Below are 13811 nucleotides of genomic sequence, written 5' to 3'. Positions count from 1 at the left end.
AAATTGCTACACCTGCCGTATCAAAGGATCTTCTGAAGTCCCGCGATATTGGCGAGGAAAAGTTCGCAGAATTTGTCTCAGAGAAGGTCAAATCTGACAAACCAGATATCTTCACGACCATAAAGAAGACAAAATTGAACACGTTTTCGAAGAAGACCACCAACGGCAAAACAAACACGAAGCAAGGGAAAGTCGTTGAATTACGTAATGATTCAAAATTCATATCCCGCCTCTTAGCCATTGGACAATCACGTGAGATTGACATGCGGAACCTGATGAAATTCAGTTTAAGACAGTATCCTGCGCCTTTGGCAACTGTCAATGGCAATTTAGTGAAAACTGAAAAATGTAAACTAATGCACGAATTGTTACGCCGTGCGGACTGCACTAACCAGCCTCCCGAGAGTGCCGATGTGCTTCTGCTTGATGGAATGGCATTATTCCAGACGCTCAAGGATATTCCCGAGACATTTGGTGATCTAGCAGAAAAAGTCGTGAACATTATCATCAGGTTCGGCAAAGAAAGTTCAAGCAAATAGGGTGGACTTTATTTGCGATACTTATCCGTTAGTCAGCATAAAAAATCTTGAGAGAGAAAAGATCGAGTCGGGTGTCACGTGGTTAGGATTGGTGGTGCAACTCAGAAAGTCCCTCGACAATTTAAGAAGTTTCTGTCCTTGGGGGAAAACAAGAAGCTTTGATTCAGTTCGTTTTCCAACACATGGCCACGCTTGATCTGCACCAGCACTGCAGGATGTTACCTTGTTTTTTCACGCATGGAGCAGAATGTCACAAGTTTTTCACTGATTTCAGCGATATACTTTGAATATTGAGAATGTTGCAGAGCTGCATTCAAATCATGAGGAGGCTACGAGATTACTGCTACACGCGCAACATGCGTCTTTAATGCACACCACTAATGTCAGAATCCGAAGTCCTGACACGGATGTATTTGTATTGATGTTAGCGCATAAGGCCCATCAGATCTCGCTTAATTTTTGACACTGGTTCGGGAAACAACAGAAAAAGTATTGATGTCAATGAAGTTGCTGATCAATTGGGATTGCGTTTATGTAAAGCACTTATTGGCTTTCATGCATCACGGGTTTGTATTTATTTTATACATGTGTACATTACAATTTAGCATTGCAAGTAGTCTGAGTGAAGTCGTAATATAGTCCAAGCTCAGATAAAAATGGTACGGCTACCTTTTTATCCGTGCCGTACCAAATATCACGTATAGTGCGTGTAAACGAGGCTTTAAACTTAATGTGAAAACCTAATAACTTGTCGTCTTCTCTCAAATATATACTAAAATATATTCTTAGGTTGCGACAGTACCAGTGCCTTTCACGGAAAGGGAAGGTGGCGTCCTTGAAAGTGTTAGATGATTTTCTGATTTTTACGAATCATTTGCCAATTTGTTTTGCCCCAGTCCAGACTTGCTTCATGCCAACTTCAAACAATGTTGACGAGGCGAGATTCAAAATTTTCAGTCTGGGAAAATTCGACGCAAATCAATGCCGTGCACAAAGGATGCACTGTTTAAGCATATCCAACGGTCGGTTTACCAGGCAGCAATTTAACGCATTGAATGCCATAGTAGATTACCCTGTTATTACCAACCACGGATGGCTAGTTGACGACGATGGTAATGTAAATGTAGATTGGATGGATCTGCCTCCTGCACCAGATGCGATATTGGAAAAATCGAATGCACCTGCAAGAAAGGCTGTGCTACCAATCGTTGCTCGTGCATGAAAGCTAATTTATGTTGCACGAGTCTTTGCAAATGCATAGATTGCGTAAATGGAAAAATCCCGATCAATTATCTGATAGCGACGATTGTACTTCCGAGATGAAGCCGACAGCGACAATAAATCATCGAATACACATAGTTCAGACATTATCTGTAATTCCATTCAGATGACGTCATTATAATGACTATGCTCTTTTTTGGACAAACATGGCATCTAGCTTACATATGCACAAGACTCCCGATTACCGAAATACTGCGAATAAAATTCAGAAATATCATGCAGTTTGAGCGATAGATAGAAAACATGCCATTGTGATGACGTCACAAACTTTCATTGCCGTTTTTGAGTAGTTGTGCACACTTATGAACGGGCTCTTTAAATATCTATTTCCTAGGTCATGATGCCTTATCTTCGTCAAATTATTTAGCCTTCTCGTTGTGTGCAACGGAATGCCATTTCTAAGGCTTTTTATTTGGCACGGTGACGGCCTATTAGTGGCAAAACACCAAAGACGTCCTGGAAAGTAAAGAAATGATTTTAGGACAATATCCCAGAAAAACGCGTTGTGGGAAACGTTATCGCAAGAAATTTAATTCGCAGTCAGGTGTGACTAAGCGGATGCGAAGCAATGGCAAGTTTCTATGCACATTAGCAAATGGCGGCCAGTTGTTTAGCAAATACCTCGTACTTATTTCGTTATTAATACTTTTTATTACATTTTTCCTCGCTCAAAATCCAAAGCACAGTGTATTTAACGATGTTTCTTCATTATTTGTGGGTTGTAAACTGGATATAAGATGTTATCCGAGTAGAAATTCAGGTTTATCTCGCCATGGCAAGACATCGTGTGCTGTACCTACTAGATCAAAAATAACGGCGTGTGTTCACTTGGTCAAGTTTTCTCTTGCTGCTGGATATCTTGTCCTCTTATCTAACGATGTGAATTTGAATCCTGGACCAACTGCTGGTGCTTTGGTGTGTCCATGGTGTGATAAATCAATTCGGGGAAATCAAGCTCGTTTGCACTGTGCATTGTGTGAACTGTTTTTCCATTTGAAATGTCTCGGAGCTGAATACGATCAGACTGGCTGTTGTCACCTATGTAGTTCTTTGTCACAAGGCTCGACTCAGCCTGATGATTCGCCATCCGATGAGCTTTTTCTCCCTGCTAAGCTCCGTGAGATTCTGAAGCTACGTGGATTTAAGATTGTCCATCAAAATATTCGAAGTCTTATGCGTAAAATTGACGAGATTCGTGTTATAGTTAATGAATTAAAGTCGGGACTACACGTAATTGCCCTAACTGAAACATGGTTAAATAAGGAGATACTAGATGCTGAGCTTCAAATCCCGGGTTACAATCTATTTAGAAGGGATAGAGGTGCTCATGGAGGCGGAATTGCTGTTTATGTTAAATGTAATATCTCAGTCACTAGAAGAGAAGACCTGGAGGACGCAAGCGTTGAGGGTTTGTGGTTAGAGATATCTCTGCCTAAATCTCGTGTATTCTTAGTTGGTACCTTTTATAGGCCTCCTAACTCCTCAAGTCATCATGATAAGGATTTTATGTTTAAATTGAACAACAACTTGGATATTGCCAGTGCTCAGGGTAAGGAAGTTTTAATCACAGGTGATTTAAATGTTGATCTATTGGCCAAGAGAGATGTTATACCGGAGTGTAAGCAGCTCAGATCGGTATTAAAATGTCTGCAATTTAAACAAGTAATTGACAAGCCTACAAGAATAGCTCCCAATTCTTGTACACTTTTAGACATTATAGCAACGAATCGCCCCAGAATATAAGTAATTCGGGAGTTATAACTACCAATCTGAGCGATCATGAAATGACTTTCTGCGTACGGAAGATTAATTGGAAAAGGGCTCCTGCTCAAATAAAAACATTTCGGAATTACGCAAACTATGATCATAACGCCTTTTGTGATGATTTAAACGGTATTGATTTAATTCCTAATGGAAATATTAGTACATGCGTCAATGATTTATGGAACTCTTTTAGCTCTGCCTTTGTTTCGATTGCAAATAGGCATGCTCCTGTTATACAAAAGCGAGTGCGGGGGATTGATAATTGTCCGTGGCTTAACAGTGATATTAAATGTGATATTCGCCAACGGGATTATCTAATTAAAAAGGCAAGGAAAACAAATTTATCTGAAGACTGGAATAGATACCGATGTTTCAGAAATCGTGTAACAAATAAAATTAAAGCTGCTAAAGGGTGCTACAATAGGAAACTTATTGAAGAAAATAGTGGAGATCCAAAAGCCTTTTGGAAAACGATTAAAAAAATCATTCCTGGTGAAATTAAAGAAAGGCCTGTGAGTATGAAGATTGGAGAGAGTATTTCATGGGATGTGAGGAAAATTGCAAATGCGTTGAATAGTTTCTTTGCTACGACTGCTCGACGTCTTATTGACTCTGTTAATGAAGTTGTGCCTGATGCATTCAATAATGTTAATCGTATTGGTGATTTTACCCAAGCCGATCAGCGCTTGCCGTTTGAGTTCCATGAGGTCCCAGAAAGTTTTGTTTTTCGCCAGCTTCGCACTCTTAAAACTAGTAAAGCAGTTGGATTAGACGATATTCCATCGCGACTACTTAAAGATGCCGCAGGTATTGTTGCCAAACCATTAACTGTTATCATTAACGCATCGTTGTACCAGGCTAAGGTACCAGTTGAGTGGAAAGCAGCTCGTGTCGTTCCATTGTTCAAGAAAGGTGATGTTAATAGCATGGACAATTACCGTCCCATTTCTATTTTGCCTGTTGCCTCCAAGCTGTTGGAGAGAGCTGTACATACACAGCTTGTCAAATATCTTCGTGAGCACAATCTTTTAAGTCCATACCAGTGCGGTTTCAGGAAAGACCATTCTACTGAATTCACAGCCCTTTCCTTTGCTGACGCAATCCGGAAGAACATTGATGTTGGTCAAATGACAGGTGCTGTTTTCGTGGATTTGCAAAAGGCGTTTGACACCGTTGACCATATGACTTTGATTCGTAAGTTATCCACAATCGGGGTCATTGGTCACGAGCGAAACTGGTTTGATGACTATCTGACAGATGTTTCCAAGTTGTTGGTCTTAATGGTGTCGTATCAAACAGTGAACCCGTGATTGCAGGGGTACCACAGGGGTCAATCCTTGGTCCTCTACTGTTTATACTACATGTCAACGATTTACCTAAGGTAATTCGAGACTGCAGCATTTTGATGTATGCGGATGATACCGTATTATTCTGTTCCGGCTCAGATGTCTCTAAGATTGAAAAAAGACTTAACGATGATCTAAACCAGATCGGAGAGTGGTTGCGTGAAAATAGCTTATTTGTGAATGTCACAAAAACTGAGTCAATGTTATTTGGAACTGCTGCTAGATTGAAAAACGTAGATCGTTTCCAAATTCGAATGCATGGGCACATCATTCAACGTGTTTTTGAATTTAAATACCTAGGTATTATATTTGATGTGCATGTTAGTTGGAATGCTCATGTGAAATATGTTCTTGGGAAAATGGGAAAAAGGATTGGGATGTTGGGACGTATCAGGAAAAATCTAACTGTGCACAGTGCGAATACAATTTATGTGTCGTTCATTCGACCATTTTTGGATTACTGCGATTCTGTGTATAACTGTTGTGGTGAAGTGAACAGCAACTCTCTTGAAAAGCTTCAAAGACGGGCTGCGCGAGTAGTTTGTAAATCGAATGACAGTGACAGTGCGATGGATTTTTTAAAGTGGGAAACTCTTTTAAACAGACGTGAACATCACATTTTTAATATAGTTAGTAAATGCATTGGTGGCAAATGCCCGCAAGTTTTTAGAAATTACTTTAATTTTAATAAGAATATATCTCAACGTGCAACAAGGCAAAGTGACCATCTTCATCTGCCTAGAGTCAGAACAGAGATTGCAAAAAGAAGTTTCTACTATAATGGTTGTATAATATATAATAAACTAAAACAATGCGATTGACTTTCTATTTTAGTCTAGTTTGTATTGAACATGAACTTAAATTATTATAGTATTCTCAGATTTTATAAATTTTTAAACTCTTGTATTATATTCATATGTATATATGTATTATCTTATTTGTATATCAGAGCTCCTATTGATAGCAGTGACTCTTGTCGCTGACAGGACTACTCTGTTTAAATAAAGGTTTACTACTACTGCTTTAAGAAATGTTGGGAAAATTTGAAGGTGCCAAAAAGGTTCCTCCTAAAGAAAAACGGGCCGCTAAATTAACTGGTGGTGGTGTATCCACATCACCCGCAGGCGAACAATCATCGGCTATTGCTTCAGTGATCCCTGCTCAAATAGACAGCCTAGAAAACCCTTTTGATGACGATAACTACGAATCTGATAAGCCGGGTATATGCTATAGTAGAAAGATTATGGTATTGGGCATGTTTCATTTCTCATTCACGCATTTAATAGAAACCGAAAATGGCGAGGCTCAGTCTGGTACAACACCAGTCCTACAGTTACTCCGTATCAACAACCGTCAACTGTTGCATGTAGAAGCTGCCTTGTCGTTACCAACGACCACAAAAAACCAATATCTGCGGGAATATAGTCCGTTCTTCAAACGGATCATTTCGGCTTCGGACAAAGTTGTACAAAGTAGCTGTATAGCAACAATAATAGTGAGTGTTGTTTCTAGTTTTGTACGTAGACTCATTGATAAGCATGGAAATAGTCTCTTAAATAATCCAAATGTTCTCCTCTATGGATTTCTCGTTCTTTCTTGCGGTGTTTGCGGATTTCAACAGTGGTGTCATCAGATAAGGCCGACATGGATATGGACAGCCACTGTCGCCCAGTAAAATACCATAAATGTCCCCTCGTTCAAACTTTGCACATAAGCGACTGTTATAAAAAATTCTCGCATCGTGAACGCTACCTGGCCAGCGTGTGACTTTATTTAGAATTTCCAAATGTGCTCCGCAAACAACTTGCACGTTAATGGAAAAATACCCTTTTCGATTTCGATACAGCTCTGCAATTTGACCCCCGGGAGATGTAATTTTAACGTGGGTATACAGTCTTTTGCTCCAACAACGTTGGGAAATCCACCAATGCGCCAGAAATTAAGCTTGCTTTGCAGTAGCATATTCTCATTAGGGAATTAATGTTATGTGATTATTCTTTAGACGAGCAATAGCTTCCGACACGCGTTTTATAATGCGACTTGCTGATGGCTGGGATATTTCACATACATGTAAGTCCGCACATGCTATAACTGGAACATACCAGTCGCATAAAATCGGAGAGTTATCAGCAGTTGAATATCAGCGGGAATTGGTCTTCCCCTGTCGTTATGTGCACGTATATGTGGTCGAATAATTCGCAGCAACTCCTGAAAAGCATCCTTTGTTAACCTATATCTCCTCCTAAATTGCTCATCGTCATGTACGTGTCTATATATTGAACGTATATGTCTTCCGTTTATTTCTGTTATTGAATATAATATTATCGACGGCAGTCAGTCTATTTAGCCATCTGCCGGCCATGTTTTTATGACATACACACTCGTGAGTGCAGGTCAAGGGAGGTATACATTTCACTCACACTTCACTCCACTTTTAGGCCTCATTGGAGAGTGAGTAACGTCTTTGAATGACAGAAGGGTGAGTGTAACAATCGACTCAATGAGTTCGAGGGGGATCTCATTGAGTTGAAAGTTTCATGCACTCATTGAGCATAAGCGTCCACTGGTTAAATGTGAGTGTGAGTGAGCTTTTAGAATACAGGCGTTAGTCTTTCAATCTACGTCTACATACAAGGTATTCTGCGAGATAAAAAATTCAATAAACATGCTTTCACACCTTATCCATGGACGATAGTCGATTGCTTCGTTTGTTTGTTTGTTTTTAAAGAATAACGCATGTAAAATACACCAAACTTCATATCACGCCATTTTTTTAATAACGAGAAGATTAAATAGGCTAATGACTTGGATATAACGAGATATTTAATACGTTATATCTTGCTCGTTATATTTGCACGTTGTAATTTCACCATTTACACGAGCTACAGAGTAAATCAATTCCAATTTTCCTTTATCCATGCAGTTTTTACACTAGGATATGATCACAGACTAATGGATGCACTATCGTTCAAGTATGTCTTTCTAGCTTAAAGCTCTGCAATCTTGCGACTTCAAATTTTGACAAGTGTTAAATTATCAGGTTCTTCATCTCATTTTGAACTTATATATAAAAGCATTCTAGATGAAAATGTCTTTTTTTTTAATTTAGTTATACAGCTACTATCTGCTTAACTTTTTAAAACTCTGCAAGTGTGTATGCCTCTTTGTAGCTATGATGACGACGAGCTGTGCAAATTATGAAGCCCTTCACACATCCAGAGCTTTAGGGCTAAAAAAGTCCCGCAAAATGTTGTATGTTTCTCTTTGAAAAGCCCTTCACACATCCAGAGTTTAGGGACTAAAAACGTCCCGCGCGGGACAGGCAGTCCCGCAATATATGTTGTATGTTTCTCTTTGAAAAGCCTTTCACACATCCAGAGCTTGAGGGACTAAAAAAGTCCCACATTTTTAGTCCCTAAAACTCGGATGTGAGAAGGGATTTTCAAAGAGAAACATACAACATTTTCCGGGACTTTTTAGTCCCTAAAGCTCTGGATGTGTGAAGGGCTTCAATGAAGAAAAGTGGTCGACGTTTTCAATAATTTTCACAGCTCGTCGTCATCATAAACTATAAGAGGCATAACACACTGCAGAGTTTTAAAAAGTTAAGCAGATAGTGGCTGTATAACATATTAAAAAAAAGACATTTTCATCTAGAATGCTTCTATATATAAGTTCAAAATGAGATGAAGAACCTGATAATTTAAGACTTGTCAAATTTGAAGTCGCAAGATTGCAGAGCTGTAAGCTAGAAAGACATACTTGAACGATAGTGAATCCATTAGTCTATAGATATGATCAATATGATCATATCCTAGTGTAAAAACTGCATGGATAAAGAAAAATTGGAATTGATTACTCTGTAGCTCGTGTAAATGGTGAAATTACAACGTGCAAATATAACGAGCAAGATATAACGTATTAAATATCTCGTTTTATCCAAGTCATCAGCCTATTTAATCTTCCCGTTATTAAAAAAATGGCGTGATATGAAGTTTGGTGTATTTACATGCGTTATTCTTTAAAAACAAACAAACAAACGAAGCAATCGACTATCCTCCATGGATAAGGTGTGAAAGCATGTCATTGAATTTTATCTCGCAGAATACCTTGCATGTAGACGTAGATTGAAAGACTTAGCTATAAAACACAACAGGTCATATGCAATTTGTAAAGGAATAATTTCATAAAAATTCAAGTTACATATATAGTTACACGAATTAATCCTATATTACTTGCATACTATATACCCTTTATCAAACTGTGAATCTGTGATATAAAAATTATTATATATTTACAGAGGGTAAGCATTTCAGTGTTTTAAAACAATAAAAACATAATACACGTTAGCGCAATATACACCTGTAGTAAAAGATCGCAAACTCGCTCGAATAGAACACATAACATCGTATATTTTAAACCAATAACATCTCACGTGATATGTGTTTGACATCAACCCAGAATATTAGTTAAAATGTTGAGCTATAAATAGTTCAAATTAACAACCTATTTAACACTCTAGTCTTCAACAACATTCAAAATTAACCTGAAATATGAATCCCTACGACTAAACAGTTCAAATTGTTTACATTACCATGCACCATTTTACTTGATTATCTACAGTAAAACTGTCGTTTCTCTAAAAATTCTGCGTTTGTTCTTTTCTTCGCAATTCACCTATGACTGCTGCATTTTGTCGTTGGCGACCAAGTTTCGCTACCTTGGTTGACGGCTCATGTTGCTCTGGCTGTAAAGGATCTGGCAATACCTTTATTTGATTTTCTGTCGATTTCACTTCCTCCAGTATCAGATGTTGAACCGAACGGCGTAACAGTAAGACCTTGTCGTCTTTCCCACCGAGAACCTTTACGATAACTGCACGAACAACTCCATCATTCCCTGGTAAAAGCTTTTCTATTTTTGCCAATTTCCAAAAACTGCAGCTCGTCTGCTCATTCTTTAGTATAACGATGTCTCCCACGGAAATCTCGATCATTTTGCTGCCTGACTTATTCGCTTGCTCTCTGCAAATACTCTCCTCCATTGTTTGAAAACTGTTGCAGTAACTTTCTTTGATGACGCGATCTTCTCGTCAGTGAATGATAGGTGCTGACTACTTCGTAATGCTCACTCGATGGCATAGCGGTGATACGTCGTCCATAGATTAGGTGAGATGGACACAATGGATAGGAGATAGATTCCTCGTCATCATATATGTAGGTAATTGGTCGCGCGTTAATGAGTCCTTCCACTTCTATTAAAATGGTGTTTAGTTCATCATATGTTAAGCAGCATCTGCCTATTACTTTCTTCAATGTTCTCTTGATACTTCGGACAAGCCTTTCCTAGAAGACCCCCCACCAGGATGCTCTTTCCGTGATGAATCTCCACGGTATACGATTGTTTGCTAGATAATGACAAACTTCTGGTGCTCGGTTTAATTTACAGATCTCTTACAAGCCCCTTTGAACGTTTTTGCGTTGTCCGATAACAGTAACGACGAAGTCCTCGACGACTAGCAAATCTTCGAAAGCTCTTAGGAATGACTGTACTTCCAGTGATAGCGTCAGTTCGAGATTTACAGCTCTTGTTGCTGCACAAGTAAACAACAAAATGTAAGTTTTCTTGGATTTGTTCGATATCTGGTTTTCTTTCTCTTCCTTTACGTACATTGGTCCTGCGAAGTCGAGTCCCACGTTCGTAAAAGGGGGTTCGTCTGAAACACGGCAGGTCGGCAAATCAGGCAAGGGTTGCGAATGAAACGGTTTTCCATCGACTTTCTTACAGACGACACATCTCTTGATGATTCTTTTCACTGTCTCTCTTCCACGCAATATCCAAAATCGTAGTTAACGTGTCTCTTATTCCGTTGTGCTTGACTCGATTGTGAACTTCTATCACGAGCTGATCGACTATTGTATGCTTCGAAGGTAGTATGATTGGATTCTTGGCTTCTAAGGGGGCAGTCGAATTGTATCCTTCCCTTGCACCTAATTACTCGATCTTCACCAAAATAAAGGCCGAATTGACGTACACGTTCTCGCGGAAGGCCTTTCCTTTTTCCTTGTAAGAACTCGATTTCTTTTGAGAATTATGTCGATTGAATTGATTTAAGCCATAACGACTCAGCTACGTCCAGCTCCTTTGCTGTCAGTTCTCTCGCTGTTGATTCTGAATTTTCAATATTTCCCTGGTGGTTTGATGATAGTTTGCATTTCAACTTATTAACGAATCTCAAAATGTACGCTGTTACTCGTAATAGCCGCTGAAAGCTAATAGCCGCTGAAAGCTGCTGAAGTGGTCACAATTTATGATTACGTCTAGATTTATCTTAGGGGACTCCTTGATTCTGCTAACGAGGGAGCGGACGATGACGGACGGGTTCTTAACGGTTTCCTTCATTGCGCTTTCATTCACCCGGACAAAACCTCCAAGACTCTCTCGGTGTCAACTGTCGTATTTCATACACTCTACGTTTCACGTATTGGTTCCAAGCTTTGTCATGTGTGATCCAACAAAGAACGGCTCTTGAGTCTGTCCAATTGAACTTATCAAGTTTTAGATTGGCTGAAAGACACTTTTGTACGGCATTGATTAATCGAGCGAGGATAGTAGCTCCCAATAGTTCCAGCCGCGGAATTGTTTGTTCCTTTAGAGGCGCTACCTTAGTCTTGGATGCTACGAGTCTTACGTCAATATGTCCATCTGCGTACAAGGCTCTCCAATAAACAACGGCTGCAAAGGCTGTTTTGAGGCGTCACTAAAACCATGCAACTTTGCCTTCGTTGGCTTGGCGGTCGGTGTGTTGTAGCATCTGGGGATTCGCACATTGTCCAGGTTATCTATCTCATTGATTATCATACTCCACTTCGAAAGAAGATCGCCACTCAGTTCCTCGTCCCAATCCACCTTTTCTGTGCACAACTCTTGAAATATTGCTTTCATTCTAATTGTGAATGGGGTTAAAAATCCAATAGGGTCGAATATTTTTGCCGTTACTCTTAGAACTGTCCGCTTTGTAGTGAGTAATGACCGAGCATAGACTGCTAAAGAGGATAAGCTAAGCACGAATTCATCTGAATCGGGTTTCCAGGGAAGACCGAGCACCTTGATGAGGTTGCCTTCGTTTGCGTTTGGATCCATACCAATCGATGCCTTTGCGTAAGATTGATCTTCCTTTACTGATTGGGATTCTGTTATTTTTTCTCTGCGAGCTTCTCTTCAGCGGTGATTATCCTTTCCATAAGTGCCTTTGAATTGGAATTCCATTTACGCAGGTTTAAACCCCCTTCTAGCATAATTTGCTTCGAATCTTTGTAGATGTTGAACGCTGTGTCGTAATTTTTAGCTCCCGCCACCAAATCATCAACGTATAATGAATTCTTCAGAATGTCCACTATCTCTGGACTTTGATCTTTGTAAAATTGTAGATGATGCTCAATCGTCGATCCCAAAATGGCAGGGGATGGTCAAAAACCAGTCTGCAAAATCGATACTCCACTATCTTGGGTTTCATGTCGTGAATTTTTTCAAACCACAGAAAGCGTAACATATCTCGGTTGACTTCGTCGATTCCTACCATTAAGAAGGCTTTCTCAATATCGGCTACGAGGGCAACAGGATTCAATCGGAACTTCACGAGAATGTAAAAAAGATGTGGGATGTAGTTAGGACCAGTAAAAAGAGAATCGTTTAAGGATCGTGTTCGTGAAGCAGTCGTGGCTGATCCATTGTAGACAACACGCAACTTTGTAGTGGTCTTGTCTTTTCTTCCTTCACCATGGTGGGGAAGGTAATGCACACCGTTTTCATCCTCATTTCTTTCTTCAGTACGTTGCGGCACTTTCTCGATAACTCCAGATTTCAACTGTTCTTGAATGCCGTTGTCATATTCACGTAGGAGTTCGGGTTGCTTTATCAGGCATCGGTGCAACGATCTTAACCGATTTTGACAAAGTTCGTAGTCGGTTTCTATCTCTAAACAACTTTCTTTCTAGGGCAAACGAACTTCGTACCGCTCCCCTGTAAATTTGATATCGCGGATGAACTCATGCTCGACTCTCGATGTTGAATTTATAAACTTCGCAATTTTGTCGTTTACATTTACTGTCTCTAAACGTGTTCAAGAACAGAGTTTTCTTTCGAACTGGTTCCAGCTTCAATTTCTCTTGAGTTGAATTCGTGATATAAGAGCGTTGACTACCCGTATCAAACAGAACGCGAACTGGAATTGATCTTGCACCGTTAGTTGCATTTGCTCTAGCCGTTTGTAATAAAACAGTGCCCTTGCAGATTTTCGTTGCCGTTGCCGTAATGTCCTCATTCTTCGATCGGCTTATTCGTAGGTTCTTTCTTTGCCTCCTTGTTCTTTCGCATATTCTCTATTCTCTTATTTTCTGGACAGACGGATTGGTGATGTCTTCCCTGGCAATGGCGGCACTTTCTTGGATTTTCACAGACTCTAGCATTATGTCCTCTTCGCAAGCAGTTAAAGCAAAGTCCTGTTTCACCAAGGATCTTCTTTCGAGCATCACAACCAACGATTTTCTCGCACGATGCTGAATAATGACTGCCATTCCAATATACACATTGTATTTTAGATTCCTCTGGAAGTTTTCCACATCTAACAAACATTGCATGCATTAGCAGTGGGGATGTGGCCACTCTTTACGTTGTTACCTTGATATTTGGATCCCGGTTGACTGTTTCTACTCGATTTTGTGCTTTCGCTTATCTCTCTTGCTTCGATTTCGAATTTTATCGTATCAAGTAAATCATCGATCTTCCAAGCCTCTTTTGGTGCTTTACGGGCAACTTGCAAACGCATTTCGTTTGACAACTTTGACATGATGATAGGTATCAACAGACTATCATATTGATC

Source organism: Dendronephthya gigantea, unplaced genomic scaffold (assembly GCF_004324835.1).
Source record: "Dendronephthya gigantea isolate DGI-Jeju-01 unplaced genomic scaffold, DenGig_1.0 000238F, whole genome shotgun sequence".
Taxonomy (NCBI): domain Eukaryota; kingdom Metazoa; phylum Cnidaria; class Anthozoa; order Malacalcyonacea; family Nephtheidae; genus Dendronephthya; species Dendronephthya gigantea.
This window is presented reverse-complemented; position numbering follows the sequence as displayed.